The following is a 27,134-nucleotide window of genomic DNA, read 5'->3' as shown; positions in this document are numbered from 1 at the left end:
TCCATCCATGTCATTGCAAACGGCAAGATTTTATTCTTTTTAATGGCTGAGTAATATTCTAATGTATATATATTTCACATCTTTATCCATTCATCTATCAGTGGACCCTGGGGTTACTTCCATATCTTGGCTGTGTATTTTTAATTTTTTGAGGAACGTTCAGCTTTCAGTAGAAACTGCTCTAATTTTTTGAGGAACGTTCAGCTTTCAGTAGAAACTGCTCTAATTTACATTCCCACCAACAGTGCACGAGGGTTCCTTTTTCTCCACATCCTTGCCAACGGTTGTTATTTCTTGTCATTTTCATTCTAGCCATTGTGTCAAGTGTCAGGTGACAGCTCATTGTAGTTTTGATGAGCATTTCTCTGGTGTGTAGTGGCGGTGTGCTTCTTTCATGTACCTGTTGGCCATCTGTATGTCTTTGGAAAAATACCTCTTCAGGTACTCTGCCCATTTTTAGATTATTTGTGGTGGTGGTGGTGGTGGTGGTGGTGTTGAGTTGTGTAAGTTCTTTATATATTTTGGATATTAACCCTAATTGGATATATCATTTGCAAGTATCTTCACTCATTTAATTGGGTTGCCTTTTTGTTTTGTTGATGGCTTTCTTTCTTTGCTCTGCAAGCCTCTTGGTTTTGGTATAGTCTCAGTAGTTTATTTTTGCTTTTTGTTTCCCTTTCTCGAGGAGACACATCTAGAAAAATGTTGCTAAGCCAGATATGAAAGACATGACTGCCTATGTTTTCTTGTAGGAATTTTATGGTTTCAGGTCTCACACTTTGGCCTTTCCATCATCTCATTTCATTGTCCAAATAATCCAGTGTGTCCACCAAAAAGAGACATGTTAAAGTCTTAACCCCCTGAATATCAAAATGTGACCTTATTTGGAAATAGGATCTTTGTAGGTTTAATTCAGTTAAGGTGAGTCTGTTAGAGCGGCCCCTAATTGAGTGTGGGGAAATTTGGACACAGACACAGAGGGAAAGTGATGAGAAGACACGGGAACCGTATGTACATGGAGGACTGGGATGATACATCTGTACGCATCTACAAGGAACAGCGAAGATTGCTGGCAAGCTCAAGCTAGGAGGAGACATGGAAGGATTTCCCTACAGGTTGCAGAGGGAGCAGGGCCTTGTAGAAACCTTGGTTATCTACCCCTGTCTGTCTGTCTGCCTGCCTGTCTATCTGTTTATGAGAGAGAGCTCAAGCGAGTGAGGGGCGGGGAGAATCCCATGAAGTGCAGAGAGAGAGAGGAGAGAGAGAGGAAGAGAGTGTAGAGCCCAGAGAGAGACTCAAACTCACCTGATGGGGGCTCAGACTCAGGAACCCTGAGATTATGATCTGTGCTGAAGTCGGATGCTAAACCAACTGAGGCACCCAGACGCCCAACCTTGGCTTTGGATCTACTAGCTTCTAGAACCATGACACAATAAAGTCCATTTTCAAGAAACTTAGTTTTTGGTGCTTTGATATAGCAGCCCTGGGAAACTGACACAGGTGGGTACTTTGTTATCTTTTTTCTTCAGAGAAGCAGCTCTTGGGGAAAGGAGGAAAGTTTAAGGAGAGCAGAACTTTTTCCAGTCTTAGTGCTTTGGATGGGCCAGCAACTTGACCAGAAGGAGAAGGAAAATTGAGAAGATAGATAAGGAGTGAGGCTAAGTAGGAACTTGACCATAGCAACACAGACATCTATGCAACAGATGTTTATTGAGTATGGGTGAGTGGGTTCCATTAGGGATGTAAAAGACAGACTCCTCTGTTTTTCTCCCAAGGACTTAGGGAGTAACAAGAGAGGCAGAAGTAGAGGGAAGTCAGTCAGGTTCCTTGGTGAAGTCCAGCATTTGTTAGATTATCTGAAGTGACGAACTAACCTTGGGAAGAGGAAGGAGTTGCTTAGTGCCCCATTTTCCCACCCAAATAAGACCATCCCAGTGCCTGTGGCATTTCCCATTTCTCCTGCTCCTCATTATTATTACTGTTATGTATACACTTGACCCTTGAACAGTATGGGGATTTGAGGCACCAACAACCCCTCCCCCCCAAGTCAAAATCCACATATAACTTTACTAATAGCTTACTGTTGACCAGAAGACTTACCATGATACAGTCGATTAACACATATTTTGTATCTGTATCACATACTGTATTCTTACAACAAAATAAGCTAGAGAAATGAAAATGTCGTTAAGAAAATTATAAGGAAGAGAAAATACATTTATAGCACTAATCCATTATTTATCAAAAAAATCCTCATAGTACGTGGACCTGCACAGTCCAAATCCGCGTTGCTCAAGAGTCTGTTGTGTATGTATTTTGATGAAAATGGGAAGGGTTGATGTGGATGATGGAAATGAAGGCTTAAGTTTGGTTTGGTTTGGTTTGGTTTTTTTACAAATAGTTTATTGTCAAGTTGGTTTCCATATAACACCCAGTGCTCATCCCCACAAGTGCCCTCCTCCATGCCCATCTCCCCCAACCCCATCAGTCCTCAGAAATGAAGACTTAAGAAAACTTTTACATCTTTGTTCTGGAATTGAGTTAGTCCTCCGAAGAAGATGACACTTCTTTTTTCACATCTCTGCAGTCCCAGCCACTACCCAGAACAGAGTTGGGAAAGTGTGCGAAGAGAAAAATCTTAGCTCAACAGGGATCAGATCCCATCCAATCTAATTGTCATTAGATTTCTTGAACTGACTTCTAGGACAGGGCAGAGAAGCTGGGGTAAGGAGTGTCAGGGGCTGTGGCAAAGGGTTGTGGGAGACAGGATTACAAGACCCCAGAGGAATGTTGGCGATATCCATAAGCCCCAGGCTCTCTTGCTTCACCCTTTGGGCTCACGCTCTGAATTCTTTGCCATCAATCAATCCTTCCGGTCCAGTAAGAGGCAGATGAATGATGGTACAGATGATCCCCAACTTATGATGGTTCAACTTAATGATTTTTCGACTTTATGATGGTGCAGAAGTGCTTTGCATTCAGTCAGAACTCAGCTTCAGATTTTGAGTTTTGATCTTTTCCTGGACTAGCAATATTGTAGTACAGCAGTCTCAGTGAGCCACAGCTCTCGCTCAGCCCCGTGATCATGAGGGTAAACTGCCAATATACTTAAAACCGTTCTGTTCCCGTGCGTTCATTCCATTTTCCACTTTCAGTACAGTATTTAATAAGTTGTATGTGTTATTCCACACTTTATTATGAAAATAGGTTTTGTGTTAGATGATTTTGCCCAGCTCTTGGCTATTTTAAGTGTTAAGGTAGGGTAGGCTGAGCTATGATGTGCATTTTCAACTTAGGAGATTTTCAATTTACTGTGAATTTACTGTGATGTAACCCCATCTGTATTCCATAAGGACTGTGTTAGGGAAGGAGGGATAGAGGTTTCAGGATGAAAATGTTAACCTCTGCTTGGGATGCCTCCTGATGCCTCTTTACTCCCTGGTCAGTGAGGCTGTGTATCAGGCCAAGCACATCCTGGCTGTGGTGCAGGATTTGGGGAATAAGAAAGCATTCCTGACTGGCTTGCTGAGGGTTTTGAATGAACGTTAGAGAGGTTACGGATAAATGAAAATAATTTATATATATATTAAAAAATTTTTTTGTGTGTTTTATTTATTTATGATAGAGAGAGAGCGAGAGAGAGAGAGACAGCGAGAGAGACAGCATGAACAGGGGAAGGTCAGAGAGAGAGGGAGACACAGAATCTGAAACAGGCTTACAGGCTTCAGGCTCTATGCTGTCAGCGGGGCTTGAACCCACAAACTGTGAGATCATGACCTGAGCCAAAGTCGGACGCTTAACTGACTGAGCCACCCAGGCACCCCGGAAATAATTTATATTTTATTCCCTGTGGATTCTTCACTTGCCATTTTAATTACAATCCTCTGGACATTCACTCTAACAGGTTCAGACCCCTGAATAAATTAGTTTTAATCTTCGCCATTCATTCAGAATAAAACGCTTTCACAGAAACGTCTTTATGAAGTAAAATAAAAATGGACCGTCAGAAAAATAAATTTTTTTAGGTCATCTGTAGCCCATCCTGTTAGTAAGGGACTGCTCCCTGTAGTGCATTCCCATAGATTACTTTTCCAACTCAAGTTCAGTGATTCAAGCCAAGACCTTCATCACTTCCCTTTGGAGACTAGTACATAGCACAGCAGACATCCTATTAAGCTTCTGATACACAGAGGAAAAGGAAAGTTTTAAACTTGAGATTGAGAAGGAAGATGATTCACCGTCCTGGAGGAAGAGAGCCCCAAAAGCTTTCAGAGATGTCCCCCAACTGCCACACCTTCCTTTGGGTGCACACTCACTGAGTGGCCCCAGAAAGCTGATGGAGCCAATGTGTGGACCAGAGTGTGGACCATTAAAGGAATGGCAGAACAATCACTAACTGGGAATCAGGTTCAGCAATGGGCAGACCCTTTAGTGTGAGAGTTAAAATGCAAAAGTTGGCTGTCCTGACCATATTTAGAATTTATGATTCAGTATTTAAGAAAGCTGTAAAAGCCAAATTGCTATAGTTGGGGCAGGAAATGACTCAAGACCGAAAGGAAGATTTCGGTTGCTGCAGGGTCAAGGTGAGACAGTTAATTCTGGCTGGTGGTTCTGCCTGGGACAGACCAGCTTCCTGACGCAGGGGCTGGAAGGGGACCCAGGGGTCGCATGAGCGCTGTTCCCAAGAGTCTGACAGCAGGAGCCATTTATTGCAAAAAGAGTAAAAATGAAACATGAAGTCAAGGATACCAGTATTTACAAATTAGAGAACATTCTACGATTAGCAAAATCCTTTTCTCCGAGCGTGGTACTCTGTCCCATTTTGACCAGGCAAGTTCCTGGCTCCCTGCCTCTCTGTCAAATGACTTACACTTCTGGACTGTTTTTATCGTAGGTGTCTTGACATCGCAAAGGCAGTATTTCTCTTCTCCACGTGTGTTTTTAACACCCACTGTTTGTATCATTCATTTGACATTTACAGCCTGTGTGCCGTTTTATTTTTTGTTGGCTCGCACTCTTCCCATCTTTCATGGGAATTTTCATTTGTTTTGATTTTGAGATTTCACATATAAGGGAAATCATATGATATTTGTCTTTTTTGACATATTTCATTTAGCACAATACCCCTTAGGTCTGTCCATGTTGTTGCAAATGGAAAGATTTCTTTTTTTTTTTTTTTTTTTAATGGCTGAGTAACATCCCATTTTATATCTGTTCCACATCTTCTGTATCCATTCATCTATTGACGGACACCTAGGTTGCATCCATATCTTAGCTATTGTAAATAATGCTGCAATAAATATAGGGGTGCAAATATCTTTTCAAATTAGTGCTTTTGTTTTCTTTGGGTAAATACCCAATAGTGGAATTACTAGATCATATGATATTTCTATTTGTAATTTTTTGAGGAACCTCAAAACTGTTTTCCACGGTGGCGGCCCCAATTTACATTCCCACCAACAGAGCACGAGGGTTCTTTTTTCTCCACATTCTCTCCAGCTCTTGTTATTTCATGTCCTTTTGATTCTAGCCACTGTAAAAGGTATAAGGTGATGTCTTGTTAATGGTTTTAATTTGCATATCCCTGATGTTTAGTGGTGGTGAGCATCTTTTCAAGTGTCTGTTGGGCATCTGTATGTCTTCTTTGGAAAAAAAATATCTATTCAGGTCCTCAGCCTATTTTTATTTTTATATATTTTAAGTTTTTATTTACTTGGGGAGAGAGAGAGCATGAGCAGGGGAGAAGCAGTGAGAGAGGAAGAGAGAGAGAAACCCAGGCAGGGAGCCCCATGTGGGGCTTGAACTTACGAACTGTGAGATCATGACCTGAGCCGAAATTGAGTCGGATGCTTAACTGAGCTACCCTCAGGTCCTCTGCCTATTTTTAATCAGATTATTATTATTTTTTTGGTATGGTGTTGAGTTGTATAAGTTCTTTATATGTTTTGGATATTAACCCCTGCAGACATCATTTTTAAGGAGGGGGCCTTTAGGAAAGGAAGAGACTGCCCAGGGAGTCAATTGTAGGGTATGAGCATAAGAGGTATTAGATACTGGCAAGGAATGAAGCAAAAGGGGGATCAAGAGGGAATTTCATGTGCTTGGATGTTCTGTGTGGACTTGGTAGGGGGGGTTGCAGGTTTCTTAGCCTCCAACATGAAATGCCTGGACTTTGTATGGAATAAGCTTGACCAGTAGTTAAATTTGGGCCTGAACTTTGTCATTTCTCAAAATGAGAGGAACACGAGGCTTCTACTGAGGGTACTGTTGTCCAAGTAAGTTCTTGTCTTTTCGCCTCCTCACCCATGCAATGGGCTCTGATGGATATGGAATTAGGGGGTGACTTTTAATACTAATTCTGGGTGTTTGAGATTTCTTCTACTGTCTTATCAGTATCTGTGGCTATGCCCTGCTTTGTTCTGTTTTTTAAAATATTTGAGAGAAAAAGAGACAGAGCAGGGGAGGGATAGAGAGAAAGAGAGAATCCCAAGCAGGCTCCATGATGTCAGCGCAGAGCCCCGAGTTGGGTTTGAACTCATGAACGGTGAGATCATGACCTGAGCCAAAATCAAGACTCAGATGCCTAACCGAATGGGCCACCCAGGTGCCCCTGGGATCCCCTTATTGATAGTGATTCTCTGAGAGAGAATCTCTCCTACAGCATACAGAAGTGTGTATCATTTGGGAAGATGGCCATGTTGGAACTGAGTTCTTTTGAATTAAGCCATGGAAGATGGATAAAGCATGACCCTTTCTTATGCCTCTTTAAAAAGTATTCGTCACTTATTACTTTGGTGCGGTTGTCGCTATGTATATATTTTTTAAGATTTTATTTTTCAGTAATCTGCACACCCAACATGGGGCTCAACCTCACAACCCTGAGATCAAGAGTCACACACTACCCCATCTGAGCCAGTCAGGCCCTTTTTTAAAGACCTTGTCCCTTATTACTTTGAATAGCCACTTCAGATTCACTGTGAAACAAGGAAGGATGTAAATACATGTTGTATAACACAAATAATTATATAAATACTTGTTATATTTCTGCACCCTTTAAAAAAAATTTTTTTTTTTTAAATTTATTTCTGTGAGAGAGAGAGAGACAGCGTGAGCAGGGGAGGGTCAGAGAGAGAGGGAGACACAGAATCTGAAACAAGCTCCAGGCTCTGAGCTGGCTGCCAGCACAGAGCCGGACACAGGGCTCGAACCCATGAACCGTGAGATCATGACCTGAGCCAAAGTCGGAAGCTTAACCGACTGAGACACCCAGGCGCCCCTCTGCAGGCTTTTTTGTACAAACTATCAACTCCTTGAAGACTGAATAAGCAGTTCAGTTTCCTGAGGGGCTAGATTTAAATAACGTGGTCAAGGAAGGAGATGAGAATGAGCCAGAAGGATGGTGGGGCGGGGGAGGGGGGAGCACTTTTTGAAGCAGGGTAAACATCAACCTCAAAGGCCCTAAGATAGGAATGAACTTGGTGAATTCTAGGATCAGAAACAAGGCTAAAAAGATTATTGCTTGGAGAGCGTCGGAGATTTGAGAGCGGCTCAGGGACATTCAGGCCAGATGACCTCTGCTATCATCAGGGTTTTATTTTGAGCAAGATTGGAAGCCATTGGAGTATTTAAATTAGCTTCTATTTTTATTTTTCAAATTTTTTGTGTGTTTATTTTTTGCGAGAGAGAGAGAGAGACAGAGTATAAGTGGGGCAGGGGCAGAGAGAGAAGGAGACACAGAATCCGAAGCAGGCTCCGGGCTCTGAGCTGTCAGCACAGAGCCCGATGCGGTACTCAAACTCATGGACCGGGAGATCATGACCTGAGCCAAAGTGGGACACTTAATGGACTGAGCCATCCAGGTGCCCCAAATTAGCTTATACCTTTGAAGGATCACTGACAGTGTTATGGCAAATGGACTGTAATGAGGTGGGAGTGGCGTGGACCAGGCCATCATCCTGGAGTTGGAGAGAAGCACACGGGTGTAGAATAGGTTTGGGAGGTAGGGCCTCTGAATTTGGGCTGGTGGCTAGCAGGGCAGAGAGGATTGAGGATGACATTCAGGTGTTTTGCCTGAGCGCCTGGGTCGACTGTTGCCGGTTGTGAGGGTAGGCCATCAAGAGAAACCCAGTGTCATTAATTTACGGTGAGAATTTAAAACTGCTGAGCAGACCGGACTACCAGAACATTCTCTCTTCTGTAAGAAAGTCCACTTGAGAGATTTAATTAGGACCAGAGGGGCATGGGTGTGGGCTTTCCATCCTGTTCACCCCGCTCCCCCAGCTGAGCCTCTGGAGTGGACCAGAATGCATCGTGGCCCCTCCTGGAAGGCGCCAGAGGCTCATCACTCGCTGTTAGCTCTGTCAGCAGGAGGCACTGGGGCCTTGTACGCCGAGCAGGGGGTGGGGGGTGGGGGGGGTGCCGGTTTCCATGCTGGGAGGATACGATGGGAGGCAACGTGACTCAAGGGGTGGATTGGGGAGAGTGTGCTGTTGAGACGATGAAACTTGGCAGCTGATTGAGATGCAAGAGGAAGCCTCATGCTTGGGGGTGCCCGATGCCTCAGTCGGTTAAGAGTCTGACTTTCACTTCAGCTGGAATCGTGATCTCATGATTTGTGAGTTCGAGTCCTGCATCTGGCTCTGCACTGACCATGTAGAGCCTGCTTGGGATTCTCTTCCTTTCTCTCTCTGCATTGGGCTCTATGGGGAACGTGGAGCCTGCTTAAGACTCTCTCTCTCTCTCTCTCTCTCTCTCTCTCTGTCTCTCTCTCTCTCTCTCTCTCTGTCTCTCTGTCCTTCTCCCTGATTCATGAATGCTCTTTCTCTTAAAAAAAATAAATAAATAAAAGACCTTCTAACACCCCCCCCAACACTGTCCATGATGCCTGACCCACGTGGTTTCACTTTAGCTCATTGTTCTTCTGAGGAAACACAGTGAGCAAAAGCGGTCCAGTCCCCATTGTAAGAGGCATCATTGGGTGCATTCCCTGCTCACTGTTCACTGAGCCCCGTGGGCAGACAGGACTGTTCGCAGGTGTTTGAGAAGAGGAGACCCTAAAATTGAACCCTACGGCCATGGTGGCATCCACTGTGTGAACAAGGGCAGCAAATCCCACTGTCATTCAAATGATTGTTGATGACAAAGGACAGAGACCTTTTCCTGTGCTGATGTCTCCAGTTGGTATAAACAGTAACACACATGCAATTTCTGGTACTTAGATGTAGGATTCCAGATAATATTTAAATGAAGCTTTGTGTTTAAAAAGCTCCCTGAGGGGGATAACTGTGTCAGACTTAATTAAATGCCGCAAAAAATCTCAAATACCTGTTAATTGTTCCTAAAAAGAAAATGCTTGACAGATAGAGGTGTCCTACCTTTGTTTAGACAATGAATTCTCGAAATGTGGTACTTGCTAAGATTTACTGAGTGCTTCCTGAGTGGCAGGCAGTGTGCTAACGGGGTATGTCTCTTAATCTTCACGTAGCCTGTGAGATGAGAGGTGGGGACTGTCCTCAACCCATTTTACAGATTAGGCAGAATGAGGTTAGGTATTTGTCTGTGGTCACACAGCACTTCAACGGGGACATAAACCCAGGAATTCTGGCTTCACAGCTCGTATTGCTTTCTACCATACTCCTGTGTGTACATGGATCTATATTACATTAAAAAATTTTTTTAATGTTTATTTATTTTTGAGAGAGAGTCAGAGTGCGAGTCGGGGGAGGGCAGACAGACAGGGAGACATAGGAATCGAAGAAGGCTCCAGGCTCTGAGCTGTCAGCACAGAGCCTGACCCGGGCTCGAACTCACAGACCATGAGATCATGACTTGAATGGAAGTCAGATGCTTAACCGAGCCACCCAGGTGCCCCTGTATTACATTTTTATTATTTCTCTTTTCTCAGAGGAGCTATGAGCCTCTGCGGCCCCGGGGACGTGGCAGTGTCTGTGACGGCCGGTGCCGGCTTGCAGGCTGCAGCCTTCCCTTCGCGTGACTGCGCCTGCTGGGATGGCAGAAAGGAAGATGGACGGGGCAGGCAAGGGAAAGGAGAGACAATTTTCTACTTCAGAGTATAATGAACAAAAATTCCATTAGGTTCCCTGGAGCCTGAATTTATTAAGACAGCATAGGAGAAAATGTCTATCCACACGTTGACTTACTGGAAAGGCAGGTACCATTTCATCTTGAGAAGGGGCTGGGTCCCCAGTGGGCTTGGGACGCCTCTGGTCCTAAAGAAGATTTCTTTCTTTCTCTCTCTCTTTCTAAGATTTATTTATTTTTGAGAGAGAGAGAGAGCACAAACAGGGAAGGGGCAGAGAGAGAAGGGGACAGAAGATCTGAAGTTGGCTCTGCGCTGACAGCAGTGATCCCCATGTGGGGCTTGAACTCATGAGCTCTGAGATCAGGACCTGAGCCGAAGTCAGACTGTTCAATTGACTGAGCCACCCAGGCGTCCCCTAGAGTAAGTTTCTAAGGAGAAGCACAAACCTGTGAGATACAGTTGCTGCCATGGATTTAAGCAGAGGGGGTGGGTGGGGGTGGGGAAGAACAACATCCTTTCTATTCATCCTCTTTGTTTTTGTTTTACAATTTGTAACTCGATGCTCTTGGTGCCCGTCTATACTCTTCATGTGCAGGTGTGGGGCCACCTGGGAAGGATTTTCCTACCTCGGCATCTTCATTCATTAAACATTTATTGAGTGTCTGCCACGTGCCAGGCACCCTGGTAAGTTCAGGAGATACCAGGGAGCATGGTCCTAACTCTGGCATTTCATCCCCAGCCCGGTGCGTACACACCTGAGTAGTCTTGTTCTGGGGTGTAAAGCTATTTGACTTTTGCTCAGGAACACGCCTTAAGGGTAGTGTGTGTGGAATTTAAGACACAAAACAAATGAACGTAGAGGAATTTTTTAATGTTTATTCATTTTCTTAAATCTTTTTTTTTTTTAAGCATTTATTTATTTTTGAGAGACAGAGAGCAACAGAGCATGAGCAGGGGAGGGGCAGAGAGAGAGGGAGACACAGAATCTGAAGCAGGCTCCAGGTCCTGAGCTGTCAGCACAGAGCCTGATACGGGGCTCGAACTCATGAACCACGAGATCATGACCTGAGCTGAAGTTGGACACTTAACCAACTGAGCCACCCAGGCGGCCCCAAGACACAGACTCTTAACTATAGAGAACAAACTGATGGTTACCAGAGCAGAGGTGCTCAGGGTTGTATGGAGGGGATGGTTAGGGTCCGGGGACTGGATTAAGCCGGTGATGGGAATTAAGGAGGGCACTTGTGATGAGCACAGGGTGTTGTATATGAGTGTCGAATCGCTAATTCTACACGTGAAACTATTACACCATATGCTAACCAACTAGAATTTAAATAAAAACTTGAGGGACACAAGAGTGCTGTGTATCTTATTGTTACTTATTGTAATTATTTTTTCTTTTTAATTTTTTTTTAAATGTTTTATTTATTTCTAGGAGAGAGAGAGAGAGACAGCGTGAGCAGGGGAGGGTCAGAGAGAGAGGGAGCCACAGACTGAAACAGGCTCCAGGCTCTGAGCTGGCAGTCAGCCCAGAGCCCGACGCGGGGCTCGAACCCACGAACCGCGAGATCATGACCTAAGCGAAAGTCGGACACTTAACCGACTAAGCCACCCAGGCGCCCCTGTAATTATTTTTTCTTAAACTGAAAGTTTAGGCATGAACAACTTAGTCCTTACAGCAATCCTCAGTTGAGTCAGACTGTGCTTTTATTTATTTTTTAATTGTTTATTTATTTTTGAGAGAGGGAGTGCAAACCGGGGAGGGGAGGGTACAGGGGATCCGAAGCGGGCTCCACGCTGACCACAGCGAGTCCAATGTGGGGCTTGAACTCACGAACTGTGACATCACGACCTGAGCCAAAGTTGGTGCTCCACCAACTGAGCCACCCAGGCGCCCCTAAACCTTGCACATTCTTGACCCCCAAGTCCTAGTCAGTCAAGCCATCTCGCAGCCAGGCGTTTTTTTGTTTTTGTTTTTTGTTTTTTTTTTCCCTTTTTAGTTGTGCTGCTGCCAAAACGTTGTCCAGCGGAGGCCCTTCTCGGGTGGGCAGGGGCGCGGAACAAAACACGCCGCTCCTGTTTACATCCTCTGGCCGAGCCGCCCATTTCTCTGTAGCAGGCAGGATTTCCTCAGGAAGCCGTCCTGGAGGAGGGTGCGCCAGGGTTGACCAGGATGCGATGACATGGGGCCCCCACCTCCGGGAGCTGTGCTGAGATCAGGCCTAGATCCGTATCTGGGCCCGTCCTTTCCAGTCTGTAAGTTCCGAGGCTCATTCTCCTGCCCACACTGGGGGGGGAAAGACGGGGTTTGTGCCCCTCTTGCATGTGGCTTCTTTTTCCCATTTCATGCTCTCGCTCGCGGTACTGGGGTAGAGCGTGGGGGCAGGGACGCCCCTCAGAGGCCCCTAGGTCAGCTGTGTTCACATTTCCAAGCCCTGGCTTTTCCCACAGTGCCACCGGCCAGTCACTGGAGGGCTGCTGGGTCAGCGGGGGACCCGGCCTCAGGAAGAAATGACGGATTAGATGATGATGGGCCAGTGTGTCTGGCCTGGCCAAGCACCCGGGTATAGGTTTCTTCATACGTGGTTGAGTGAATTATTCAGCTGTACATTTCTGCGGCTCAGGAGAAAATGAGTTAACTGTTACTCATTTTTATTTAAAAAATGTAATGAGGGGGGTATCTTCTGTGGAAGGCCCCAGGAGATGGCTTTATAATTTAAATAAGCAATAAGGTTAGCTAAGGCTTATTAAATACCCAGTTGCTGTAAGCCCATTGCTCTGAAGTGCTGAGGTCAAGTTTTAGAGTAGATAGGCATGGATTTGAAGCCTGGGTCTGTGCTTTATTAGCCAAGTGACAGTGGACACGTCACCTCCCTGAGTGTCTGTGCCCTCACTGGTAACACCTACATTAAGTCTCGTGTGTTATAAGTGAAATAACATGCAAGAAAAGCGGACACGTAATATAGGCATGTAAATGTTCGTTCAGTAACTGTCAATTTCTCCCCCCAACTCATCCGGTCAACCTCCCCAAGGCCTATGCATGCACACACACGCATGCATGCGCACATACACCCCCCCCCCCCAAATTCTATTGTCAGCATATTCTATAAATTTGATGAAACAGAACAAAAGCAGAGCACCTGGGTGGCTCAGTCAGTTAAACTTTCAACTTCGGCTCAGGTCATGATCTCACAGTCCATGGGTTCAAGCCCCATGTCCGGCTCGATGCAGACCCCTAAGAGTCTAGAGCCTGCTTCGGATTCTGTGTCTCCTTTTCTCTCTGCCCCTCTCCTGCTCATGTTCTGTCTCTCAGTCAAAAGAAAAAATGAATAAATGTTAAAAGTATATTTTTTTTTAAAAAAAGAACAAAAGCCAATCATTTTAACGGCATCCATATTGATGCATGAAGCTCCATGCTGTTAGTCTGAAAGATGGTTGAGCTCTCATTAAATGCCTGCCTGTGCAACCTCGTGGGCAGCACTGCAGAGTTACAGACACACTGTGTGGTGAGAAGAGACGTGCGTTGGCCTGGCCGAGCTGATACATGGCGGGGAAGTGCCTGCATGCGCGGATGTGAGGCAACCAGGGATAAATGGATGCAAGGCATGGAGGCGACATAAACCCTGGGGGAGTACGGAGCTCAGGAGCGGCACACCTGTAGGTAGATGCCCCTGCTATGAATGACCAAAAGGCCATTTTAGAAGCTGGGTTTATCACGAGTTTCTTGGCTTGTACATACTACTTTTTATCTGTAGACCTATCTGCTTCACCCATTGAAATTGTTTCTACCTAGACCAAGGTGATTGCATTATGATGCCGTAAAAGTTTTTCAGCCAGACCACCCAGGGTTGATCATGATATTCCATAACATTGGTATTGATAGTGACAATGGCAATTGTTAAAGATAAGAGCCGTTTGTTGAGTTCTGGGTGTCAGATACTATTTTGAGTGCTCTACATGGATTATTAATCTCAGTTATTTGGCCTCATTGTTCTGTGGGGAGGTATTTCTAAGGCACAAGGAAATTTAGTAACTTGCTTTTTGAGGTTAGAGATTGGGGGTATTAACAATTGTGCCATATACTGGTTGTTCCTCTTCCTTTTCCAGAAAAGAAACCCAAAAACAAAACCAAGGAAATCCTCCACAAAAGTAGATAGAATAATATCTTAGTAACAAATAACATTTTTCTCTTTTATAAGTGGAAGGTGGAGGTGAGGAAGGTTTGTAAGGAGAGAAACGATCCTCCAATGTCTCCTACACAGAGTCTTCTGAGGTCTTTTAAGTTCACCTCAACATCTTTAATTAGAAAACAGGTTGTGGGATATGGACAAAATCCTACATTTTGTCCATAGTGCAATTCTAAGAAACAAATACGTGAGTAATTATCATTGGAGGTTCAAGGAGAGTTGGCGAGATTTTGAATCAGGAGGAAATTCACATAGAAGTAGTCTGTGGAAAGTTTTGAAACATCACTTCCAGCCTTCTAGTCTTTCAGTTTTCCATATTTGAATGGAGTGGATTAAAACGTTTTGATGCCAGGATTTTCCTTTTCCTCTTCTTCTTCTTCTTCTTCGTCTTCGTCTTCGTCTTCGTCTTCGTCTTCTTTGTCTTCTTCTTCGTCGTCTTCTTCTTCCTCTTCTTCCTCTTCTTCTTTTTCTCCTTCTTCTTCTTCTTCTTCTCCTTCTTCAATTTATTTTAGAGAGAGAGAGAGCACACAAGAGGGCGAGAAAGGCAGAGGAAGAGAAAGAGAGAGAATCTTAAGCAGGCTCCATACTTAGTGCAGAGCCAGACTCGGGGCTTGATACCACCCTGACATCTTGAGCTGAGCCAAAATCAAGAGTCGGACACTCAACTTCCGGAGCCACCCAGGCACCCCCAGCCTTTTCCTTTTCTTATCTTTCAACAGTGTCATCTTGATTTCCTTCTATTAAATTCTCTCTCTGCTTAGGAGATATTTAGGGTCTCTTGTCTTTTCAGATATTTGTTTCAACCTAATAAGGTATTCTCCAAGGAAGACGGCAACACATGAATGAAACAAATGAAAATTTATAATAAAAAAAAAATCTATGAAGTATATTGGCAAGTGCCTTGTGCTTTAGTATCTCTCCTTGGTCATCTTTTTAAATGCTGCTGTCAGAATGCCAGCCTTCTGGATTATATTTTTCAGGAAAGGCTATAATTCTCTTCTTCCATATTTTATACCTTTTAGTGCTGGGGTTGGCATGGAGAGGGAGCTGGGAGAGAAGAGCCTCTTGTCACCGGGCAAATGGTTTGGAAAAAATGAAGTGAGGTTGACATTAATTAGCATACCTTTCTAGATACTTCCTGAATTGTTTCTATGGAAAATCAATTGGGTGTTTCTGCATTTTCGCCTGTGAGTCATGTCGAGTGTGGGGAGGTGGGAACAGGATCTGACCTCAGTCTAGGCACAGAGCAAGGATGCTTTATGGGTTCATGGTGCTCACAAATAAGGAAAGGCAGGAGTGGGGGCGGAGAGCCTTTTACCCACCACCCTGCTTTCTTGTGACCAGGACGGCAGTGAACTACCCGAAGCTGGAGAACAGTTAACTCTCATGGTCTTTTGAGACACTTTATCATTTGCATTTATGGCCTGGTTTGTGGACAGAGGTCAGAAGGTCTAGTTCTGGGATACTCATTAACAGAGCCAATTTCCCCACTAGTAGTCGTTCACAGAACATTCTCTTTAAATGCAATACAAAACAAAGTATTTGGAATCATCAAACTAGGTCATTTATGGCCTAGATATAGAGAATGGATTGAAACAGCCCTTGCTCATTTTTACAAAATGGACTGCTACAAAATACTGCTTTTCTGACGGCGTGAAAACGCTGACACTGCAAATGACATAATTGCGTGTTGCATAAGGAAACCCCGTATCACCCTGAACTCAGAAAACACTGTCCTATAAAACCCTGCTTCGGTTGCCATGGTCTTTCACTTTCAAACTTGCAGCCTGGAGCCAGCCCTTGAAAAGGCTTGTCTATACGTACGTGAAATAATTTTCTCTCGGCGGCGGCTGTTTTGCAATATTATGCTTACTACATTTGACTTTCTCACATTTAAAAACTAATAAACTACATAAACATAAAAGTGCTAAGCGTTAAAGCCAAACTCTTAGGAGTTTGTTTTTAATAAGCTTATGTAATTAACACCTTGAACTATATATTCCATTTGTTTCTTTTGAAACCATACACAGAGAACAGGATGATTTGCATAAAGAAGGCACCACGTAGTTAATGTTGGCTTTTTCAATTATGATCAAGTCATGGGTGTTTTAGAAATTAAACCTTGCCACTTCCTTTTAAGTCTGAGAACCGAAGAGTCGATCCACTACCTAGAGAAAATGAAATCAAACCATAAAGCAACATATAAATTGTTTATATTCCTCTTCCCAAGGGCCTGAGCACAGTGCTTGTTGATTTATAATTTTGTTTCATTCATTCACTGATTCAGTAAACTTGTATTGAGATTCTTCTAGGCACTGCCCTAGGCACTGAACAGTGAACAAAACTTAGAAAAATCTCTGCCCTTCAGGTCCACCTTACACTTTGGTTGGGGGAAGGGACTAAAATAGACACAAGTTAGGTGCAAACTCGTTATATGTTATTTTTATTTATTTATTTTTAACTCTTTATTTTTGTGAGAGAGAGTGGGGGAGGGCAGGGAGAGAGTGGGGACAGGACCTGAAGTGGGCTCCATGCAGACAGTAGCGAGCCCGATGCAGGACTTGAACCCTTGAACCCATGAACTGTGGGATCATGACCTGAGCCGAAGTCGGACGTTCAGCCCACTGGGCCACCCAGGCTCCCCATATGCAAACATGAGGTGATGAGAGGTGAGGAGGAGAGAAAGTAGGCAGAGGATGGGGTCAGAGACCATGTGTGCCTTAGAGGGAGGTTGTCATTGTAGATGGGATGTGGTTGAAAAGCAGGGTTCTGACTGGAGGTTTCCGAGTAGAGGGGCAGGATCTGACTTAGGTTCAAAGAAGATATCTCTGGCTGCTGGGGTTACAGGGTGCCTGGGGTGAAGGGGAGGCAGCCGCGTGTCTGATTTCCCAGTATGAAAGCGAGCTGTGGACTTGTGCTTTGCCAATGGAAAAACACAGCCCATCCTCAGAGTCAGCATTAAAAGCTACAACGAGGGGACTCTTTAAGAGACTTGCTAGAACTTCATTTATTATTATTTTTTGTAGGCTTTTCCCTCACAATGTGGCAAACAATTAAAAATTTATCTATCCACATCACAGAGTTAAAAGTGAAATTGCTCTTTTTTATAGAGCAGGTGAGAGGCCTGAAAAAGTTTATGTAGGGTAGACATGTGACTTGTTTAGAAATCTAAGAGCGTGGATAGGAAGGAAGGTACTAGGGACTATGTCTCAGCACACTCTGACCTATAAGATTTGGCTGATAAGTACGTAAACACACTCATTCTTCCACAGAAGTGAATTACTCTTTAAGAAAAAGTATATGGGGGGGTGGCACCTGGGTGGCTCAATCGATTAAGTGTCCGACTCTTGGTTTCAGCTCAGGTTGTGATCTCGTGGTTCCCTGTGAGATCAAGCCCCACATGGAGCTCTGTGCCGCCATTGTGGAGCCTGCTTGGAATTCTCTCTCTCCCTCTCTCTCTGCCCTTCCCCCACTGGTGCTTTCTTTCTCTCTCTCTCTCAAAATAAATAAGTAAACATTCCTTAAAAAAGGAATATCTTAGAAATTTTTAAACATCAGATGTCATGAAAAAGACAGTGGTGACGTTAGTCAATTATCAGCTTGTGGGCAAATTGGAAAAATGAACATTTTCATTCTAGTGTTAAGTGGCTTGGTAGAATGATATAAATTCATCTTAGTTGGGGTTTTTGTTATTTTTGTCCTTTTAGGCATAAAATGCCCATCACATTTACATTGTAACTCTATATAGAGTGTGGTACAAAGCAAATAATCTTCACTCTCACCCTCCAAAATGGTTTAAATTGCTGAGTGAGAAGAGATCCAGAGATCCTTCGTGTTATTTTCTTGGCAATTGTGAAAATCTTCTATGATGAAAATTGAGATCATCTTGAGGGGAAATGACATAGTTGGGAGAGAGCTCTTTCCCAAAAAATTGAAATAAAAGCATGGCCTTCATGTTGTATACTGCTCTATATGGTTGCATCCATAGATGGACAGACACCCAGATACAGATACTAATAATTCTCACCTATGTGCCTTGAGCAAGAAGAGGAATTCTGTGCGGCTGACATTTTCTAAATCTGGTTTTTCCTATATGTTACAGGTCAGTATGTGCACAGAATGAAGGAGATTTCCTGTAGATTTCCCCTGTTTATCCCACATTCACAAGGGGGCTTCTGAGTCCCTAAATAAAGTCCTTAGAGCACTGATGATTGTGAGGGTCCTTGAGATCAAGGGGATGGACAGAAGAGCAAGTGTCGGAAGCTAGGTCAGGAGACGGGCTGAGGAAGGTCAGGTGTGCAATGAAGAGCTGTTTTGGGATTACTTGGAGCTTTTCCAGGGCAATGGGTGAACTAGTTTCTCCCTGACTTTGGAAAGAAAGCACCTAACTGGTGTCACGTGAATGAAGGGCCCTAAAATAGCCTCCAGTAAATAGGAACAGACAGGTTTCTGTTCAGCTCATCATAACTCCTTCCCAGAAAGGGAATGTGCTTGTTTCCTTGGCCTCAGCATTGCTCTAGTATTTGCTCTTTGACACGACCTGACCCAGTGGTATTGCAGGTGTGTTTCCCTACTGGTCTCCCTGAGGGGGACTGAATGGGAAAGACTCAACTGGATACATTGCTGATGTAGTCGGTGCCTTTCTTTTTTCTTTTCTTTTTTTTTTTTTAAATGTTTTATTTATTTCTAGGAGAGAGAGAGACAGCGTGAGCAGGGGAGGGTCAGAGAGAGAGGGAGTCACAGACTGAAACAGGCCCCAGGCTCCGAGCTGGCAGTCAGCACAGAGCCCGACGCGGGGCTCGAACCCACGAACCGCGAGATCATGACCTCAGCGAAAGTCGGACGCTTAACCGACTAAGCCACCCAGGCGCCCCTAGTCGGTGCCTTTCTATATAGTCTTTGTTTCGAGATGCTTACTTGCCTTTTCTGTCAGGGTGTGAGGAGAATGTAAGACTTTAGTGACCTTGAGCCCACGGCACCACGGAACTTTCGTATTAATCCTTCTGGTATAAGAATCTTCCATCGGATTCCAACAAGATTCATGACCATCAATGTGTTAAGAATTATCAGCAATAAGAGGAAATAATCAGAGATCAATTCTGCACGTGAAGAATCCTCAACCTGGGTTTCCTTCTTTCTCTTCCCCCCTGCCTCCCGTCCTGACACACCTCTGCACCAATTCTTTAGCCACCTGGTAGCTTTTCCTCTTCAAACAGGTTAGGCCGTCTCCTGATTCAGAGGAATTATATTTGTTGTTCCTTCTACCTGGAAACATATTCCCCACCCATTCTCCTCATTCTTCATTTGTTGTTATTTCTAACGATGTATTTCATGTTTGACTGTCTCACTCACTAGACTCAATTGCTGCTGTAAGGTGGGTGGGGCCAGAGACTGAGACTAAAAGCTCACCACTATATATGAAAATACCGAATGAATGTTATGAGACCCGCAGGAAGCAAGGAGATCAGCTCTGCCTGCCTTGCTTCCTTCCTTCTTCCTTCCTTCCTTCGACAGACACTTCTTAGGTAATTGCTAAGTATCATTGTGATGGTGTTAGGTCGCAAAAATGATTAAGACCCAGTTCCAGCTTCAAGGACTTTAAAGTCTGGGGATAATAGCCATGTAAATAAGTAAAAGTCACTTTTAAAAGATGTCTTAGAATAGAAAATTTCAAATACATACAAAAGTAGCACATTTTAAAAAACCCCCATATTCCAGCACCACCATTAACGAGTCATGGCCAATCCTGTTTCATCTATACCTGCATTCATTCTTTTCCCCTCCCTCCTTGACCTTGAAGCAGATGGCAGACATCAGGTCATTCCGTTTGCAGGTGGAATGTGCGGTCTGCAGTGATGCAGTGGGAAGGTCACATACGATTCAAAGTCCATTGTGAAGGATGGGCTGCTGTCTGTAGGGTCAGTAGAAAACAGGTGTTCCGGGCAGAAGAAACCACATGGAGGAGCGGGGATGATACAGTGCTGCACGTACTAGTTTGATCTAGTGTATGGATGGGTGTATGGTGCATGGAGAGGGAGGTAGAGTCAGGGGAGCAAGTCTGTACAGGCAGCCAGTCCAGATAAAAAGGTTCTGGTACTGTATCCAACAGACCAACTTTGTCAAATCCTCACTGGGAGACATTTACAGTTTTCAAGATTTACATTTTAAAAGTTACAGTGGGAATGGGGTATAGGGTGGGTTGCAAATGAGATGAGATTGGAGAGAGGGTGAGTAGCTGGGCAGTTTTGTCCAGGGTTTGAACGCTGCTGGGATTAAGATGGAGAGACATTTTGGGACGTTTGAGACTTGGAGAGATATTAGAGAAGAAATGTTATGCTAACATTAACTTATTTATGACACATTAGTATAATTAAAGTATTAGTCATAGTGGCCTCTTACTTTGGGAGTAAGTGAAAATGACTCCTGAGAGTCTGGCATCAGTGGGCCTGGTTGATACTAATCTCTGGAATCCTGGAATCTGGGATGAAGGTTTGGGGGGTTGGAGAATTCATACTGAATACCCAGGAAAAGGACGCATAGGCAGTTGTCTGCAGCTAAGGAGGCAGAGAAAGGGTTTTGAGAATTAGCCAGGTATAAGGGGGCACCCACGTACTGTGGTACGGGCCATCTGATCAGTGTCCTCAGGCTTGCAAGCCATGTGAATTGTATTGATAACACTCTATAGGCATTACCTCCCAGTTCTTAAAAATAGAGAACTTTGGCAGCATCACAAAGAGTTAATCCAACTCTCGTTCTATAACAGTGAATGGTTATAGGCATGATGCCTGTTGTCAGTTTTGATCAGGTCACCATGACCTCTAAATCTCTCTTAGCCTTCCTTAAGAGCCGTCCATGGGAATCAACCGTGGTCAAGTCCAGTTCTGATTCCATGTTCTGATCCATGCCTCCTGACTCTGCTCAAGCCATGGCAGAATACAATTTTCTTAAATTTTCTTAAAATATGACAAACCCGCAAATATCATACAAGGTTTTTAACAACATAACCAGAAAATTTAGGAGTGTTGCAAGATTAATACATTCATTTCCAAATTGCTCATGATATTATAGATCATTTTTTTGTAACCCGCATCAGATCTTGATTGGCCAAATGCTTGAGAACGCTTCTATCCTCATGATTATGTGCCAGAGGCAGCCAGAGAAAGTGTAAAGTGCAATTCATGCTCGTCAAAATCTGTGAATATGGTCAGAAATTGTGACTTCATTGCCACCCAACTAGCTCACTCTGCTGTTCTTTCCAAATCTGTGATTCTATTAAGCTCAGGGCGGTTTAGAAATGAGAAATGAGTTCAGTCCGAAATTGCCATCTGCTAATTCCACATGTCCATTTTGAGTGTGGATCTGTACTAGAATTTTTTTTTCGAACAAATTGTCAACGTTCCAGTGACTTCCCTTCCATTTCAAGTTCTGAAAGTTCCTGCAAAGTGTTCTCTTGAGCCGATGATAGCTCAGCAAATTGGATCTTTCAGAGCCTTTAATTCCAAAAAGACCGTACACTGAGCACAGTCTAGTAAACCCCTCCAACAGGTTTCCATGACTTAACCATATGACTACATTAAAATAAAATAAAAAACGTACTTTGCTTTTCTATTAATCAACATTCGTGTTTCTTGATTTTTTGTATCCCTTGCACCTAGCATAGCATCTGGAATGTCGTAGGTGTTCAATAAATATTATTGGAATTAATGGAATACTCTATTAGGTATTGATGATTGAAGAGCATATTAATTTTATAGCCTTGATCGCTTTCTTCATTGTACCTGATCATTCATGTGACATCAGAGACCTGGAACCCTCCCCATGAGGGATATGGAGGAGGCCTTTTTTTTTTTTTACAAATTTCTGAGAGGGGGAGGGTCAGAGAGAGAGGGAGACACAGAATCTGAAGCAGGCTTCAGGCTCTGAGCTAGCTGTCAGCACAGAGCCCGATGCGGGGCTCGAACCCACAAACAGTGAGATCATGACCTGAGCCAAAGTCAGACACTTAATCAACTGAGCCACCCAGGCACCCCTGGAGGAGACCTTTTTAAGCCCATTTTGTTGTAGCTACTCCTAGCCATGGTCAGGAAAAAGAGTTTTCCTACTTAGACCGAGGTTTTCAAATTCTTTCTGAGTTGATAACTCCCTAGTTTGTGGATGAGATTCTGGCAGTACTTTTTTGAAGATGTTTATTTACTTTTAAGAGAGAGAGTGATCTGGGGAGGGGCAGAGAGAGAGGGAGACACAGAATCCAAAACAGGCTCCAGGCTCTGAGGTGTCAGCACAGAGCCCAGTGCAGAGCTCGAACCCACAAACTGTGAGATCATGACCTGAGTCAAAGTCAGATGCTTAACAGATTGAGCCACCCAGGTGCCCTGATTTTAAGTTTATGTATTTATTTTGAGAGAGAGAGTGGGTGAAGGGCAGAGAGAGGGAGGGGGACAGAAGATCCAAAGCAGGCTCTGTGCTTATAGCAAAGAGCCAGATGCGGGGCTTGAACCCATGAACTGTGAGATCCAGACCTGAGCTGAAGGGGGGAGACTCAGCCAACTGAGCCACCCAGGCACCCGTGGCGATAACGTTTTTGCTAACAGCCACCCAGGCACCCGTGGCGATAACGTTGTTGCTAACAATCTCAAGCCTCTTTTGTACCCTAGGGGCCAACAGGCTGCACTGGTCCTGAGTGAGGAAGATGAGAAGGAAAAAATATGTTTCTGCTGTGGCTTTAAGTCTATCCAACCACTGCTGACATGCCCCCAAGAAAACAGGGAAGAGAAAAATGCAGGGAAAGCCTTGTGGGAGCAGCTGCTTGTAGGGGTGAGGAGGAAGGGTTGAGAGTTGGGAGAAGGCCAATGGGCTGTGGGGCTCTAGAATATTCTCCAAAGTGGGAGTGCAGCCTGGGAGGCAAATGCCGTCAGTGACTTTCCTACTTTTTGTCATATATTTGCTGGAAGGTAAAATTGACTTTGTGAACAAGCACAGTTATACACACGCATACCCGAGAATGTTGCAGGAGACGGTATTCTTTCTTCATGTGTCATAAGTCAACATTTTCTGTTCTCTTCTGTGCTGTTCTGTGCCATGCTGTGCAATGTCATTGAAACAAATCCTAGTCTCAAATGTCTACATTTAACTTAGGACTCTGCTGGCACACACTCTATAAACCTTAAAGGCAGAAATGAATCACAGCAGCCATTATTTTTTAGACGAAAGGCTGGTGGTGGGCGGCAGGTATGATGGTGGCTCCCGCGTGGTGTCATTGACCTGCTCCCTTATCTTGCTGGCATGAGGTGGCGTCTGGACCCGAAGCAAGCCCAGGCCCTGCCAGATCTCCTTTATCTTCTGGAAGTCTTGAGCCAAGTGTGCACATAGATCTCTCGTGAACAGCCCCGAGCTTCCTTTATAGGTCACCCGTGGCATCAAGGCCACGGTGGAGGAGAAGCAGATTCGGATTTTAGTTGTTTTTGTGGTTGTCACGCAGTCACTTTTGTCCCTGCTGTTTCACACCCAGCTCCTTTCATAACTGCCAGCCTGGCCAGCCTCTGGTGACGTGGGGCGCAGTACTGGACACAGAGGTAGCAGCCTTACGGACTATTTCACTGACTTGCTGTCACCTGTGGCTCTTGCTTCTTTGATCCCTCCTTGACCCTAATGGTCATGATCTACAGGGCGAACACCACTGCCATTGCTTATTCATTTGGGAATAGAAAAGAACTTAGAGCTATTTATTTACACTTGAGTTTATCTCATCTAAAACGCCTATTTCTGTGTCCATTCTTTTAAAAATTTTATTTATTTATTTATTTAAAAATTTTTTAATGTTTCATTTATTTCTGAGAGAGAGAGGGAGAGACAGCATGAGCAGGGGAGGGTCAGAGAGAGAGGGAAACACAGAATCTGAAGCAGACTCCAGGCTCTAAGCTGTCAGCACAGAGCCCGATGCAGGGCTCGAACCCATGAACCTTGAGATTGTGACCTGAGCCGAAATCAGAAGCTTAACCGAGCTACCCAGGCACCCCTGTGTCCATTTTTAATGTAAATAGATATAGTCTATATTAATAAGTACTTATAGTTGTAAGTAGTTTATAAATAATTCTGTCAAAGATGTTCCATGCCCTAGTTTTTGTTGTTGTTTGGTTGTTTTTGGTTTTGTGTTTTTGTGTGTGTGTGTTGGTTTTGGGTTTGTTTGGTGTTTTTCCTCAGACTTTTGAAGGCCACTGCCTGGGAAGCCCTTGTCCAGCTGGGAGGGAGAGAGCCGTGAATGCTGCCTGCTTGAGGCCTTCCTTCTTCAGGAGTGGATTTATGCTAACTGGAGACCTTGATGCAGAATAGTGGGGGCCTTGGGCACCAGGGTTATATTTGCCAAGGCAAGAATTAGACACAGGGCTTGGCAAGGTCTAGGGTGTTTTGGGGGGGCGGGGCGGGGTGGAAATGTGAAATCAGCCCTCCAGCCACCTGCCATGTTGGTGTGCCCCCAGGGCCTTTCGTCACCCCCAGCATGATCTAATATGGTCCCTTCAGTGTGTGTTTTTGGTTGTCCTGCGTAAAAAACTTTTTCCTGACACAAACTGTATGCCAGCCCAGACCATCTGCAGAAATGCTAGGGGTGATACTTCAGAGAAAAATATTTGAGATCATTATATATTCAGTGACTCTCTCCACGAGTGACACGGCTAGATGGGACAAACCTGGCGCAAGCAGTGGTACCTCACAGATTCAGTGAGGCTGAACGAGGAAACCAGAATTAAAGTCTTTTTTTATGGTAGTAGCAATTTCGCCTGAAAGGTTGCTGAAAGCGTTTATCACCTCAAAATCTTTCTTTCTTTCTTTATTTATTAAAAAAAAAATTTTTTTTTTATGTTTTATTTATTTTTAGGAGAGAGAGAGAGACAGCGTGAGCAGGGGAGGGTCAGAGAGAGAGGGAGTCACAGGCTGAAACAGGCTCCAGGCTCTGAGCTGGCGGTCAGCACAGAGCCCGACGCGGGGCTCGAACCCACGAACTGCGAGATCATGACCTAAGGGAAAGTCGGACGCTTAACCGACTAAGCCACCCAGGCGCCCCCACCTCAAAATCTTTAAAATAAGCTAATTAAGAATGAAAATGCGGAGTGAAAGTCATTCAAGAAATCGGGCCTCGTTGTTATTGTAGTGGTTTCTCCCAGTGGATTTAGCTCGTAGGGGACTGAAGGCTGATATATAGCTCTAACGTATAGTTCCGTCTGTCTCCAAAACAACAGGGAACAGTGTAAATAGAGCATATAGCTTATATTATGCAAAATCTATATATACTTATTGTCATAGACAAAAAAAAGTAGAGACACACTAAATAAGTGAGCCAGGAGTCTGTTCTCTTTCTTCTCCTCAACTTTGGGGATTCAGAGCAACACATTGAGTTTTCCCTTGGGGCTCTGTCTTTATAGATACATAAAATAGCAGGACCACAAGTTCATTTGCATTCATTTGCATGTGATCTGCATACAGCAGCACAGATTACATTGTATTTCCTGGTGTTTTCCGGACTTTCTTCTTTTTCTTTTTTTTTTTTTTTTTCCCTCCTGTAAGCCTGTCAAGATACTCTAAACCATAAATGACATCTGGGAAAGAAGAGAGCAAAAATAACAAAAGTTAATGATACAAATGCTTTCTGTTTCCAAAGTACTTCGAGTTTTTGCATTTTCCAGAGACAGAAGTACATTGGGATAAATATCAGAAAGACTGCTAAATCAGTTGTTAAGAGAACAGTGCTGTTTCTTTCCTCCTAAATTGCAACCGCAGTCTACCCGATCTGAGTTGTTTGGTACAAATGCCCCTTCTCTCTACATTTTTATGTTGGTTGTAGAAAAAGATGAGTGTTTGGTGTGCTCCAGCTTCGTGGGAAGATTGCACAAGGTCTGTCTCCTGTTGACCTACCACAAGGAGTGAGACCACAGATTTAATTTAAAGCCATACCAAGTGAAATGCATGGTCATAAGGAAAGATGTTGTGGCCTGGTTTTGCAATAAGGAGAGGAAAGAGAACTTGAATTTGTATGTCTTCCTCTCTTTCTTTCTTTTTTTTTTTTTTCCTTTTAAGATGAGGATGGGAAAATTCTTATCATGTGACACAATTTCATAATTTACTTAAAAAATTCTTTTGCGGAAATAAGATTTCCCCGTTCCTAAACTTGAACCCGTATTGCTTCAGCTTACTGCATGAGAACCAAAGGGGAACAATAAGAAGTGAAACAATTTAAGGCAAGTAACAACTCTAGAGCAGAAACTTTGAACACCTTAAGAGACATAAAAGTTTTAAATCTATTTCAGTGTTTTAATATTTGTATTTATTATAATAAGCATAGAGAGTGTTTGAAGTCGTACTATAGTTAGACGTTTATTTTGCAGCCTCGGTGCCTCTTGACATGAGCATTGTGGATGTTGGGTCAGACATAAGCTCACATTCCAGAAGGCAGGATGCACTAGGTGTGGTGCTGTTAACATCAGCTGCATTATTTAAATTCCCTACAGCCTAATGTTGCAAATATTTTTATTTTTTTAAGCTTTTTACTTTTTTTTAACGTTTCTTTACTTTTGAGAGAGAGAGACCGAGAATGAGCAGGGGAGGGGCAGGGAGAGAGGGAGACACAGACTCTGAAGCAGGCTCCGGGCTCTGAGCTGGCAGTCAGCACAGAGCCCGACGCGGGGCTCGACCCCACGAACCGCGAGATCATGACCTGAGCCGAAGTGGGGCGCTTACCCGGCTGAGCCCCCCAGGCGCCCCTCCCTGGGGGTTTCTTAGCCCCGCCAGGCAGGCAGAGGTGGGGGGTTAAGATCAGGCCTTGGCAGCCGGCGGTCCTGGGTTGGAGCCTTGGGCCCTCAACTTCCTTGAGTTCCTGTTTGTTCACCTAACGGTGAGGAAATAGGTCCTGTGTC

The 27,134-nt window shown here is 44.1% G+C and overlaps 1 protein-coding gene across 1 annotated transcript in view; it reads left to right on the top strand.

The window, feature by feature from the left end:
• SASH1 (SAM and SH3 domain containing 1) overlaps nt 1–27,134 on the top strand; it is a 202,717-nt gene that overhangs the window by 13,595 nt on the left and 161,988 nt on the right. The gene's annotated exons all lie outside the window — the stretch shown is intronic.

This window comes from Hyaena hyaena, unplaced genomic scaffold (assembly GCF_003009895.1).
Source record: "Hyaena hyaena isolate Hyena2069 unplaced genomic scaffold, ASM300989v1 scaffold_996, whole genome shotgun sequence".
Classification (NCBI taxonomy): Eukaryota; Metazoa; Chordata; class Mammalia; order Carnivora; family Hyaenidae; genus Hyaena; species Hyaena hyaena.
The sequence above is the reverse complement of the archived record's forward strand: the minus strand, read 5'-3'. Positions and strand labels throughout refer to the sequence as shown.